An 11,812-nucleotide genomic window follows, 5' to 3' on the forward strand; every position below is an offset into this window, starting at 1 on the left:
TAATTGTTATGTCAAGCTCTTCTACTTACATTTTCATCAATTTCCATAGATACTTCATCCTTCAAGACATGAACACACAGAGATTCATCTTTCTTCTCTGATGCTTCTGGTGTGTTTTCAGTCTAAAAAGGTAGAAATAGCTGATCAATTTTATGCACAAAAGGATGGAAAGCAGTCAAAAAAATGTGCAAATATAGGGGTGCAATGATATGCTATTCAAGCCCCCCCTTTTACCCAAGGTGTAATTGTTATGTCAAGCTCTTCTACTTACATTTTCATCAATTTCCATAGATACTTCATCCTTCAAGACATGAACACCCAGAGATTCTTCTTTCTTCTCTGATGCTTCTGGTGTGTTTTCAATCTAAAAAGGTAGAAATAGCTGATCAATTTTATGCACAAAAGGATGGAAAGCAGTCAAAAAAATGTGCAAATATAGGAGTGCAAAATATCTATAAGGCTACGGCCCAACGGGACAGATTTTCTGCTTGCCTATTATAATTTGCAGGCCCAGAATGAGCCGTTGTGCTGGCATTCGCTTACTTGTGTGTCTGCAACTAGGGGCACTGAGTTGGCCTGGGTGCACACACATGAAATGAATTTTGCTACAGAAACTTGTCTGCGCCCAGGCTGACATGGTGCCTTTGGGTACAGACACACAAGTGAGGAGATGCTAGCGGAGGAGCTTACACACAGGCCAACAAACCCTAATACCGGACATGCCGCTTTGTGATTAGATTCCCTTATTTCTATGTAAACACTTCTACTTACGCATTCAACTGATGGACCTTCTACAGCTTCTCCGTCCTTAAAGAAAAAGAGAAATATTATAAGTTTTATGCATGGCAGGCAGTAGCCCAGTTGTGTCCTAAAATAGCCCCTTTGGATTGTAGGCCTTTGGATTGTACTTACACAGCTAGCAGCTGGAGGAGTCTGAGCTGGAGGTTCTACATCCTTTGGGAAAGAATAAAGAGATTTTTAAGCTCTATACATAGAAAGCCCATTACTAGACATACTAAGGGGCACATTTACTAATCCACGAACGCCCGAAAAGCATCCGAATGCGTTTTTTTTTTAAATCGGTATTTTGCGACTTTTTCGAGCGCTCAATACGAAAAAGTCGCGACAATTCGCACAAGTCGTAACGGCTACGAAAAAGTCGCAAACAATACGGAAAAGACGCAAAATGTTCGTTTTCCAATCCAAATTTTTCCCATTCGGTTTTGGATTCGTGGATTAGTAAATCAGCCCCTAGGAATATTACTGTATATAAACACACACATGTTTGTTGCGTGCTTAATATAGATATTGATATTTGCTGAAATCACTTCTACTTACGCATTCAACTGATGGACCTTCTACAGCTTCTCCGTCCTTAAAGAAAAAGAGAAATATTATAAGTTTTATGCATGGCAGGCAGTAGCCCAGTTGTGTCCTAAAATAGCCCCTTTGCTTTCTCCTAACTTCTAAACAAATAAGAATTCTAGTAACTAAAAGGCCTTTGGATTGTACTTACACAGCTAGCAGCTGGAGGAGTCTGAGCTGGAGGTTCTACATCCTTTGGGAAAGAATAAAGAGATTTTTAAGCTCTATACATAGAAAGCCCATTACTAGAGATACTACTAGAGATTGTACTGAGAGTATTACTGTATATAAACATACATATGTCTATTGTGTGCTTAATATATAGTTCAGGGATTCTATTATTCTATTGTAAATCACTTCTACTTACGCATTCAACTGATGGACCTTCTACAGCTTCTCTCTCCTAAAAGAAAAGAGAAATATAATAAGTTGTATGCATGGGGCAGGGCCTTTAAACAGGACAGTGGATGAAGGGGCTCCAAAACTTGCTTAGAATCTAATATCACTGCCCAGCACAATATAGGCTACTGTGATCGCCCTCATACCCTTCTTTCACATACCCATAACATGCTGCCTGACTGGGCATATACAGTTTATATCAGTTATAGTGTTACTTACAATCTTATATACACAAATCGTTTTCATTACTACTTTAATTCATTGCTGTCTGATTTGTCCTACTGGCCTCCAGTAGCCCAGCTGTGGCCTAAAATAGCCCCCTTGCTTTCACCTAACTTCTAAACAAATAGGAATTTTAGTAACTAAAAGGCCTTTGGATTGTACTTACACAGCTAGCAGCTGGAGGAGTCTGAGCTGGAGGTTCTACATCCTTTGGGAAAGAATAAAGAGATTTTAAAGCTCTATATATAGAGAGTATTAACAGAAATACTGTGGTTGTGATATTAATATACATTTCACTAAGCATTAGTGTATATATATATATATATATATATATATATATATATATATATATATATACTAACTGATATATTAACTGGTATGGGTACCCACGGGAATGGAAACCAGTGCCGAACCCAATAAAAATGGTCTGGCTCAATTTCCTTTCCATTTAGTCTGTCCCTACTGCTGCTATGTGTATAGATTCATGGGGAAAGATAAAAGTCTTGCCATACAAACATAGGGATAATACCGTACTATAGGGATCCCCAACCTTTATTACATGTGAGCCCCACTGAGATGTAAAAGGTGTTCATAAGGGCAGATAAAGCATAAGGTTCAGCTCTAAAACTCCAACTACTCTATTCACAGTGGGTCCTAGCCAGGCCTAGCATAAATGAGATGTAAGCCCTATGATTTGTGGGTAAAAAAAAGAACATATATAAGGTTCCCTGTGTTTCTAAAGGTCCCCATACACGGTAAGATCTGCTCGCTTGGCGAGATCACCGAGTGAGCGGATCTTCCCCCGATATCCCCACCTACGGGTGGGCGATATCGGGAAGCTTGAAGTTAAAAAAAAAAAAAATCCGATCGTTTGGCCCTGGGGCCAAACGATCAGATTATGTATGCGGCAATGGGGCAGTCGGTTCGGGGACCGCATCAACGAGCCGATGTGGCCCCTGATCCGACTGAATCTTTTAACCTGGCTGATCGATATCTGGCCAATTTCAGGCCAGATATCGGTCGGCCAGTCCAGTCGTTTCTGCCCCTACACGGGCAGATAAGCTGCCGAGTCGGTCCATGGGACCCATATCGGCAGCTATTATCGGCCCATGTATGGGGGCCTTAAGTCTCCAGTCCTTTCCACCCTCAAAAATGGAAATTTCTAGCAGGGTAAAGGAACAAATAAAAAATGATGGTAAAAGTAAGACTACGGCTCACCATTTCCTTTAGTGGCTTACCTGAAAAATGTTTCCTTGCCCTGCATCTTTCTGCTCTAATATAAAGCATTCTTCAATGGGAATCTAACAAATGAAAGTTTGAAATATTAACACCAATATATTTTTTGTTAGGGATGCACCGAATCAATCATGCAATATTTTTGTTTTTTGCTCATATATATAAAAAAAATCAGGTTTGGATTCCATTTAGTGTTTTGGTGAATGTTTGTGAAGGATTAGTTATCTAGCTGAATCCAAAAGCTTTAGACTTGGTTGCTTCATATAGATAATATATAGATTTTACCAGTTGCTATCAATAGTTTCTAGGTTCTTGTAAGGCAAAAAATATAATCTGCCTAATTATATTACAGGTATGGGATCCCTTATCCAGAAACCCATTATCCAGAAAGCTCCGAATTACGGAAAGCCCGTCTCCCATAGACTCAATTTTAATCAAATAATATAGAATTTTAAAACTGATTTCCTTTTTCTCTGTAATAATAAAACAGTACCTTGTAATTGATTCCAACTAAGATATAAATATTCCTTATTGGATGCAAAACAATCCTATTGGGTTTAATTAATGTTTTATTGATTTTTTAGTAGACTTAAGGTATGGAGATCCAAATTACGGAAAGCTCCCTTATCCAGAATACCCTTGGTCCCGAGCATTCTGGATAACAGGTCCTATACCTGTATTTGTATAAAGATACTATGCAAAATCAAGCAAAAAGCTCTTGGATTGGGGAGCAACAGTGGTAGTTTGGGGTGATTCTCTGGGCATTACAGTGGAGAATATGCCCCATGTGCCACCCATTCTTTATAATGTGACACTGATCATGACTTTTGGGTAAGTAGTATGCTTCGCAAGCATGTACACAAATCATGTGATCTCATTGCTACTGTCAACTGCCAAGAGCGTTGCTTATTCTTAATTAAATACCAATAATGCATCATATTATTATTATTTCCTACTTACATCATCATCCACTGGAGTTGTTGCAGGTTTATTTTTCTTAAAGAAAAAAAAGTAGGGTCAGTTATTCAGCATAAAAGAACCATTTACAGTCATGGCACACATAACTCATAGGCCGCATGGAAATCTGTATCATTAAGACTTGTTAGTTATAAAGTGACTTGATGCCGTCATTATGAATAGAAGGTTTATATATTAGGGGGCTGGTTTATCAAACTCTGTCTCACTAAACATCTAGTCAAGGCCACAGCCTTCTTGTGAACTACCCCAATGGCGTCTTATGTTGGAGGCAAACTACATCAGGTCTAACTCTCCTACTAGCTACACTTCCAGGCCAACCTGTAGTACCCTTCATTTGTGCCAAGAGAGGCCTAATTCCTATTGTATATCCAAGATCTAAAACGGGGCCTCCCCTCAAATGTTATTATATTTCCCTATGCATGCTATGAGGGAATTTAGCGGTTTATTGATTTGCCGGGACACTTTGGACTGACCCCCTCCCAGAACTTGCCTTGTGCTGGTTTCTTGTGGGAGGGATATTAGCCCTACAGAGGGGCTTTGTAACCGTATTCTACACAACCTACACTCGCACACAATCACTAAATTCCACATTCAAACAGCACTAAGAATTTGCAGCCTTACCTTCTTTTTCTTTAATCGGGGAAAAAAACAACAAAATAAATTTTTCAAAACTCTTCGAGCCATTCCTTTCTAGAATATCTAGACTGTGGGTTGAAATTATAAGGAGAGAAGAAAAGGTACAATTTATTTTTGCTGTACAATTACTTTCCTGTAATATTAGTAATGTTATTAGTTGGCTTGTATTGCTATCTGGCAGCTACATATCATTCTGGAGGCAATAATCAGTATCAGACACAAGCTGTGGGGTTGGGCATGTATGGCTCAATATACATATATACCATACAGTACATATATCATACATAAATAATATAGAGGGGATGTACTCACTATGATATACTAAGGGGCACATTTACTAATCCACGAATCCGAATCCCGAAAGGGAAAAAAACGTATTGGAAACGAAAATTGTGCGACTTTTTTTGTCGCCGTTGTGATTTTTTGTATTTGTCGCGACTTTATCGTCCCCATCACGACTTTATCGTATTTTGCGCGACTTTTTTATCGCCGCCGCAATTTTTTCGTATTGAGCGATAGTAAATGGCGGAAAAACCAATCCGTTTTTTTTCGCAACCACGACCAAAAAGTCACAGAAAATATACGAAAAAGTCGCGGCGGCGACGAAAAAATCGCAGGACATATGAAGAAGTCACAACGGCGACAAAAAAAAAATCACAAAAATACCGATCATTACAAAAAAACGCATTCGGACGCCTTCGGACCGTTCATGGATTAGTGTATTTGTCTTGACTTTTTCATTGCCGTAGCGACTTTTTCATTGCTGTCGCGACTTTATCGTATTTTGCGCGACTTTTTCGTTGCCGTCGCAATTTTCTCGTATTGAGCGATAGTAAATTCCGGAAAAACCAATGTGATTTCTTTCGCAACGGCGACCAAAAAGTTGCGGAAAATATATGAAAAAGTTGCGACGGCGACGAAAAAATCGTGGGACATACGAAAAAGTTGTGACGTCGATGGAAAAAAAACGCGAAAATACAGATCATTAGGAAAAAATTCATTCGGACGCCTTCGGACCGTTCGTGGATTAGTAAATCGGCCCCTAAGTTTGAAATCTTAAAAATAATTTAAATTTACCAAAAATCTACTGTCAGTCTATTAGTCTTAATAACATTGGGCTAATTAGTTATTGTGCAGTCTATAGGATAGCTGCTGCTATGGTAACAGGCGCAATACTGTGCAACTTAGGGTGCAATTCATGTAGTACATTCCTATTTCAATACACAGCGCAAACCCCCATATATAATAAAAGGCACTACGTTTGCCCAGGAGTGGTAACCCTTAGCAACCAATAAGACGTTTGCTTAAAAACAGTTGACCAGAAAATGCTTCCTGCAGATTGGTTGCTATAGGTTTTTGCTTCTGGGGAAGCGACGAGACCCAATATAATTGATTAATATAAAATTATTATTATTATCTTGCCTCTGTAAGTATGGGATCATAATTAACCCAGCTATGGGACGGGGGGAAGTTTTACAATTAGTTAAACAATGATATATTAGGTGAATTGTGTCTGCATGTACCTGAGAATACTGAAATATTGGATTAATGGTATTTATGGCACGCAGGCCTATATTACTGATAGCTGCCTATTTAGGAAAATCAAGATTTTTGTGTTATTTGGTGGAATCTTACAGTTTGCTTTTGGGAAAAAAGGCAAAATGAAGGCCAGACACCATAATGATCACAAACTAGGCTAATTGCCAATTGGTATATAGTGACTCTATGCAATACATTATAAAGCAAGCTTTCTTTGCTTAAAAAAATATAATGTTTTTTCCACCGTGTGTCTGTGAGCCCCAAAATACTGATATATAAGAGAAAACAAAAGCGATGCGCTCACCTCTCCTGGCTCCAAAGAAAGTGAGAAGCCGTTGGCTGTTACTGCTACAGCTTGTCACTTAGTGATGTCACAATGCTTCCCCACTCAGCTCTTCTGCTCCAAGTGAGAAACCATTATGATGTCATAGAGGCCACCCAAGATGCTAGGAACAGCAACCAATCAGAAGTTGCAGCTTGAGAACAATGTCCTAGAATTGTACAGCGCTGCGGAATATGTTGGCGCTTTATGAATAAATGTTAATAATAATAATAGAAATGTAGCCAGTAATACTGCAGCTACCGGAACCTTCTGCCCCATAAATCCTATATCACAAAGAAAGGTTTTTCCAAGGGGAAATAAAAAATATAATCGGCACTTGTCTCATAGAAAATCAATGTACAGGTATCGGACCCCTTATCCGGAAACCCGATATCCAGAAAGCTCCGAATTACGGAATGTCTGTCTCCCATAGACTCCATTTTAATCAAATAATTCAGAATTTTAAAATTTTCTATGTAGAAATAAAACAGTAACTTGTAATTGATCCCAACTAAGATATAGATAATCCTTGGATTGGATTGGATGCAAAACATTCCTATTGGGTTTAATTAATGTTTTATTGATTTTTTAGTAGATATAAGGTATTGAGATCCAAATTAGGGAAAGACCCCTTATCCGGAATACCCTTGGCCCCGAGCATTCTGGATATTGGGTCCTATAGCTGTATAAGTGTAATTTGTGCCACACAGGTATAAAGCCCCAGGGTATCAGGCTGCTAATACCCCAGTCTATGAGACGTTTGAGAGATGACCAGTAAATGCTGTTACTAGTTTAATGCTAGGGACTCATATAACTGGTACAAACGTCAGACTCCTCCCCCTTCGGGGCTGCAATAGGAAACAGGGGGCAAATAGTTCAAGCTTGCTTGTGCTTTTCTAAGTGATCCAGCCCCCCATCTTTTTGTGGCGCCCCCCCTCTGAACCCCCCAATTTTCCCATTGACTTTGACAGGGAAGATTTTCAAACTGCTGCCACTCTTACAGCTTTGAAGCTACACCCCCCAAACTTGAATAACATAATCATAGGGTCACCCCAAATGAAGCAGCAACATTTGTTGGATGACCCCAAAGTGGGAGGGGCCAACAGCAGCCAATCAAATTTCACCCATTGACTTTAATGGGGAAATTGAAAATCCTGCCAATGTTACAGCTTTGAGACTTCACTCCCCAAACGTGAATCACACAGTCATGGGCTCAGCCTGAATGAAAATAGGATGATTGTTGGATGCCCAAAAGTGGGCGGAGCTTTTAACAGCCAATCAGATTTTACCTATTGATTTGGCAGAAATCCAACCTGCTGCCAGTCTCACAGTAATAACGCCGGGGTCCCCAAACTTTTTACACTTGGTCACTAGGGGACTGCAGTTTTAGATTGGCTGTTGGTGGCTCCACCCACTTTTCAAATCAAATTTCACCTATTGATTTTTTATTGGTTTGATGTCAGAGTTCCCAAACTTTGCACAGTCAGTCACTGCGTGACTATGCATTCAAGTTTTTTTTTTTTTTTTTTTAAAAGACTGCAAAGTGGGAGGGGCCAACAACAGCCAATCAAATTTTACCCATTGACTTTTATGGAAAAATTGAAACTGATGCCAATCTTACAGCTTTGAGGCTACACTCCCCAAACTTGAATCACATAGTGATGGGCTCAGCCTGAATGAAAATATGATGATTGTTGGATCCCCAAAAGGGGGCGGAGCTGTGAACAGCCAATCCGATTTTACCTATGGACTTTTAATGGGGAAATCCAACCTGCTGCCAGTTTCACAGTATTAACCCCAGGGTCCCCAAACTTGTCACAGTTGGTCACTAGAGGACTGCAGTTTTAGTTTTGAAAAAGTGGGCGGGGCCACCAACAGCCAATCAGATTTCACCTATTGAATTTTATTGGTTTGATGCCAGAGTTTGCAAACTTTGCACAGTCAGTCACTGCGTGACTTCGTACTTGAGGTTAAAAATAGTGGGCGGGGCCGCCAAAAGCCAATCACATTTCTTTCATTGTTTTTAGTGGGGAAATTTTAACTGCTGCCATTCTCATATGTTTAATGTCAGGGTCCCCAAACTTTGCACAGTTTGTCACTGGGTGACTATGTTCCAAGTTTAGAAAAGTGGGCGGGGCCAACAACAACCAATCAGATTTCAGCTATACACTTCATATGTTTAAATTTAAACTGCTGCCATTCTTTAAATATTAATACTAAGGTCTCCAAACTGCAGAGCTAGTCACCTGGTAACTGCGGTTCAGAGTTAGAAAAAGTGGGGGGAGCCACCAACAGCCAATAGCATTTCACCTATTTACTTTCAATGGTGAAGTGTAAAATGCTGTCAGTCTCACAGTTTTTATGCCTGAGTCCCCAAAATTTGCAAAGTTGGTCACTGGGGGACGGCAGTTAAGATCCGAGGTTGTTTGGTCACTGAAATTGAGGATAAGTGGCCATATGGCAACCATTGCTTTGGAAAATGGCCAAACTGGCCCAATTTATCGGTATATGTGTTACCTGCTATAAAATGTATTTACTTAGATTTGTGAGGATTCTGGTTGTTAGCTGAAATATTTATTTGTATTGATTTTCAATATAAGGATTAGGCTGATAGCTATGTCACTTTGCATTATAAATAAATGTGGAACAGCTGATGGATTCAAGCAGTGGGGTAAATGGGGCAATATACTTACTGCAGGCAGCGCTTTGTCTCTGTGAAACGTCTGTAGGCCGGCGTGATGGCCTGCATCTTTGGGCGCCATCTTGCCACTGGCACACCATGCCTAGTTCTCAGGCTAAACCTAAGTAGGACAAGTGTTGTTAGCAGGGCTCAATAAGAGACAAGATCCAATTTATTTTTTTTGTACTAATAATGAATGTAAATATCATACTATAATCAAACCCTACACACTACATAAAATTATATTCAATCACATCCAGACTTCTGTAGCGATGTTTCTGTATAACCCAAGGGGCAGAAACTTTAACAGGTCATTCATAAATGACACAGTATAAGGCTGATAAGTATATAATTCAGGTAATCTGTACATGGCAGCTCGGAAACTAGTACAATTGGTATAATAATCAGCTGTGTAGTATCAGTGTATATGACAGGCGAACCTCATTTTCTGCTTGATAATTTGAGACAGCCCCTAAGCTCAGTTTCACAACAGCTGCCCAGAGCACACTTTACAGAGACACTGGAGGATGCTATAAAATGCATTTTTGTTTTGGTCCAACAGGTATATTTTTGTGTCATTGCCTGTAAAGAGCTCAAGACTTAGGGCACTTACACACTGGTGTGTAAGTATATTAGCCATGGCAATCATACCCCCCCGCAGGGGCCCCCATGACCGGTTCAACCCCCAGTGCCTGGCACGGATCCCCCAAGGGGCCCCCACCGTGGCCATCATACCGCCCCACAGGGGCCCCCATGACCCGTCCAACCCCCAGCGCCTGGCACGGATCCCCCACCGTGGCCATCATACTCCCCCACAGGGGCCCCCATGACCCATCCAATCCCTAGCACTCGACACGGATCGGGTTAGGACCGGGGGCCCACTGGGTTTTTTCCCGGGGCCCCTGTGGCCCAGTCCGACCCTGGCTCTTAGTATAAACAGGGAAGTATTTAGGTATGGTGCCACCCTGGGCACCCTAAATACACCCCCAGTTGATGGAAGGGACATCACACACACACCTACGGCTATTGGGAAGTGCAAAGTTATGCACTTTGGTAGAAATAATATAAACGCGAACGATCTACTGAATGGTAGTGTGTTGGGGGGATCCTTAATGGAGAAGGATCTAGGGGTTTTTGTAGATAACAAGTTGTCTAATTCCAGGCAGTGTCATTCTGTGGCTACTAAAGCAAATAAAGTGCTGTCTTGTATAAAAAAGGGCATTGACTCAAGGGATGAGAACATAATTTTGCCCCTTTATAGGTCCCTGGTAAGGCCTCACCCTGAGTATGGGGGGCAGTTTTGGGCTCCAGTCCTTAAGAAGGATATTAATGAGCTGGAGAGAGTGCAGAGACGTGCAACTAAACTGGTTAAGGGGATGGAAGAGTTAAACTATGAGGTTAGACTGTCGAGGTTGGGGTTGTTTTCTCTGGAAAAGAGGCGCTTGCGAGGGGACATGATTACTCTGTACAAGTACATTAGAGGGGATTATAGGCAGATGGGGGATGTTCTTTTTTCCCATAAAAACAATCAGCGCACCAGAGGTCACCCCTTTAGATTAGAGGAACAGAGCTTCCATTTGAAGCAGCGTAGGGGGTTCCTCACGGTGAGGGCAGTGAGGTTGGGGAATGCCCTTCCTAGTGATGGGGTAATGGCAGATTCTGTTAATGCCTATAAGAGGGGTCTGGATGAGTTTTTGAACAAGCAGAATATCCAAGGCTATTGTGATACTAATATCTACAGTTAGTATTACTGGTTGTATATATAGTTTATGTATGTGAGTGTATAGATTGGTTAGTATAGGTTGTGTGCTGGGTTTACTCGGATGGGTTGAACTTGATGGACAATGGTCTTTTTTCAACCCTATGTAACTATTGGTACGAGTGACGTCACACACGGGGGAAATTGTGCCGGACCCCTTATTGCACCAGCTCTGCTGCTGGATTCCCACTGGTAGGTCTGAGAGTGGCTGTGGGGGTTTAATTTGTTCCTTTTTTATAAACTTTATTGAATATATAGGTGCCCAAGGGCCACCCCCCCCAAGGCTGCTGCTTTAGGCACAGGCCCTCGGGTGCCTATATATGAATACGACCCAGAGCACAAAGTTGACCCAGGGACTGGTCCGATTGCTATCTTGGAGTCCGGGAGAAATATTCATTTTGTCTTTATTTTTTATTTTCCATAGATTGTGAGTTATTTGCCTTTCTCTTCTGACTCCAGTTTTCAAATGGGGGTCACTGACCCCGGCAGCCAATTACATTTTACTTAACACTGCCTGGTTGCTAGGCTAACTTCGACCCTAGCAACTGGATAGCTGCTGAAATTCCAAACTGGAGAGCATCTGAACAAAAAGCAAAATAATTAGGGCCAGTTGTAATCTATATCAATAAATATACCCTAAAGCACTGATGTTCAGGCTTCTTGGATTTGGGACATA

General features: G+C 41.0%; 1 protein-coding gene and 1 long non-coding RNA gene across 8 annotated transcripts in view; one reads left to right on the forward strand and one right to left on the reverse strand.

The window, feature by feature from the left end:
• The window catches only part of lrrc3c (leucine rich repeat containing 3C), a 163,510-nt gene that overhangs the window by 49,076 nt on the left and 102,622 nt on the right, over positions 1 to 11,812 (forward strand). The window lies entirely within an intron of this gene.
• LOC116408055 lies at positions 278 to 1,012 on the reverse strand. Its single transcript, XR_004220701.1, has 3 exons — positions 913 to 1,012; positions 772 to 807; positions 278 to 364 (listed from the first exon to the last, which is right to left on the reverse strand). It is a non-coding gene; the product is annotated as an uncharacterized LOC116408055 (long non-coding RNA).

Source organism: Xenopus tropicalis, chromosome 10 (genome assembly GCF_000004195.4).
Source record: "Xenopus tropicalis strain Nigerian chromosome 10, UCB_Xtro_10.0, whole genome shotgun sequence".
NCBI lineage: Eukaryota > Metazoa > Chordata > Amphibia > Anura > Pipidae > Xenopus > Xenopus tropicalis.